Here is a 2,994-nt window from a genome sequence, read left to right on the forward strand (position 1 = left end):
TTTCTAGTTAATTTTTCACATTCAGACAACTTTGAAATGAGGTTTCTTGACTTAAGCTACTTTTAGAACCACTAAGAAGAATGTTCTTTCCTCCTTTCCCTGCCTTTGTTGTTGTTTTTTTTTGTTTTGCTATTTTGCATATGTTTTTATTGGAGTTCAATTTGCCAACATATAGCATAACACCCAGTGCTCATCTCATCAAGTGCCCCCCTCAGTGCCCGTCACCCAGTCACCCCAATCCCCCGCCCACCTCCCCTTCCATCACCCCTTGTTCATTTCCCAGAGTTAGGGGTCTCTCATGGTTTGTCACCCTCTCTGATATTTCCCACTCATTTTCTTTCCTTTCTCCTTTAATCCCTTTCACTATTTTTTATATCCCCCCTATGAGTGAGATCATATAAAGTTTGTCCTTCTCCAATTGACTTACTTTACTCAGCATAATACCGTCCAGTTCCATCCACGTCGAAGCAAATGGTGGGTATTTGTCGTTTCTAATGGCTGAGGAATATTCCATTGTATACATAGACCACAGCTTCTTTATCCACTCATCTTTTGGTGGACACCGAGGCTCCTTCCACAGTTTGGCTGTTGTGGGCATTGCTGCTGTGAACATTGGGTGCAGGTGTCCTGCTGTTTCACTGCATCTGTATCCCTGCCTTTGTTGTTAAACCAACCTTCCTCCTCCCTCTACTTTCTTTATTAGGGGTTAGTTTCAATCTTCACCTCAGTATTGACAGGAGCCTCAGAAGCAGGGAGCAGGGAATGGTGTTCTGACAACGTGGGGCCAGAGCATGCAGCTGACTTGGGCCTCTGCAAACTGGTTATGTGCCTGAGAACTTTTGAAAGAAAACATACAGACTGACGTCCTGTGCTTCCTTTGATTGACAATGTGCTGACACTTGTGGGTACTTTACGAACTAGGCTATGGGAACTTTACTGTTGTCCTTAGTGACATCTGCCATCTATCTTTTCAATCCAAGGCTTAATTGTCTACCTGGAGAACAGTGAGGTTTATCACAATGCTTGTATTATTTCAATTCATTCGTCTTCCTGTTTATTTAGCAAAATGTAAAGGAACCCTCTAATTCGGCCAAGTTAATTAGAACAGTTAAATAACAAAGCAATGTGGTCTATAACCCCTCTCGTCTTCAGTAATAATTCTCCATACTTAAAGTACTGCCCGGCTTATGTTAGGGGCTTGATGAATTTTTGTTGAATGGATGAAAGAATGTGCTCAATGCCAGAAGGGGCAGTTCAGGCCTTCCTAATGTGTCCCTGGGTCAACACAATATTATCCCAGAGGTGTCCCAAACTCTCACCATCTCCCAACCTCATCCATTCTCCACCTTACTGCTGTAATCTTTATGAATTGAAAGTATGCCTGTGTCATGCCCAAGCCTAAAACAAGCCTCATAACAAGTGTAAAATACTTTAGCAGACCTCCATGGCTCTTTAGTTCTGTCAGGATAAAGTGTATTACGTCATTCACTTGTTCAGGGAACTGAAGGCCTCCAAAGGCTGTTTTATGAACTGTGCTTGAATGTCTCTAGTGACAGGGATCTTACTATGCATTCATCACATATTTAGCCTATTCTGTGATGAAAGAGTCAAGACTGGACACTAGAACTCTTGTGCATTAGTCAGGATTCTCCAGAAAAACAGAATCAATAGGTAGGTAGGTAGGTACATAGATAGATGAAGAGATTTGTTAAAGGAACTGGTCATGCAGTACGGAGGCCAAGAAGTCCTCTAATCTCCTGCCTGTAAGCAGAGAACCAGGAAAGTCTGTGACATAGCAGTCTGAGTATAAAGGCTAAGAACTGAAAGCACCAAAGTCTGAGGGCAGAAGGCGATAGATGTCTCAGCTCAGGCAGAGAAAACAAAACACTGCCTTTTTGTTCTATTCTGGCCCTCAATGTATTGGACAATGCCCACTCACATGGAGGAGGGCCATCTGCTTTACTCAGTTCACCAACTCAAATTCAAATCTCTTCCAGAAACTCCCTCACAGGCACACCCAGAAATAATGTTTCACCAGCTCTCCAGGCATCCCTTAGCCCAGTCAAGTCAACACAAAATTAACTACAATGTCCTGGATCTCTTTCCAGTGTTATTCTGTGAGACTGCTGCTCAGTTCTTTTGAGGAATCCTAAATTGCTGAAGAGTGAGAAGAATCTGGCAACTTCCCTGGGGAAAGTAGTTGGGAAAACTCAGGAGGAGCAGAGAGAAGATCTTCAGGCTTGGAATGGGAGCCCCTTGTAATCTCTGATTCAGCTGGGTCATGGTCCTCCTAAAGGAGGACAGGTACAAGAGGAGGGAGGAAAAAGAAATTAGAGTGGAAATCCTGTGTAAATAATTCCTTTATTAACGGTGCCTTAGCAGGTAAGGAAGGACTCTCTCAGGAAACTCCTTTGGGTGATACTTCTGAATGAGGCTGAGGAGAAATCTCAAAGTCTGAGGTTCTCAGGAGAGAATATCCCAACTTTTTCTCTGATGGTTATGGGAGAAAAATCATCAAATGGAGATTCATTGGGTGTCCAATGGGCCCAGACTCAGTGCTGATTTAAATTCTCTTAAAGCCTTACTTTTCACAATAACTGTGCAATGTGGTGACGGAGACTCTGAATCTGAGTACTTTCTTTGCTTAAGCTTTCACAGTAAGTGATTGGGGAAGAAATAAGCCAGACCCCAAGAGTCGATGAAAGTTAAAGAGCTTTTCCTATTCAGAGCCTCCTTTGTATGGATGCCTGCAGAAAACACAGACTTGGGCTCCCATGACCTTTGCTAGGGCATTCTTGGAGTCAACGTGATGGTCTGGAGAACTCTGGAGAGTAACTGGAGAGTCAACTTCTTAGGAAGGGGCTGGCTTTCAGAGGTGGTCATTATAGTGATGTAGAAACATGTGATAGGCTGAAGGGAAAATGCTTGTGAACTGAGAAGTACTGGAGAGCTATGGAGAGGAGGAGGAGAGGGAGGAGGGAGGCTGTCACAACC

Source organism: Canis lupus, chromosome 7 (genome assembly GCF_011100685.1).
Source record: "Canis lupus familiaris isolate Mischka breed German Shepherd chromosome 7, alternate assembly UU_Cfam_GSD_1.0, whole genome shotgun sequence".
Classification (NCBI taxonomy): Eukaryota; Metazoa; Chordata; class Mammalia; order Carnivora; family Canidae; genus Canis; species Canis lupus.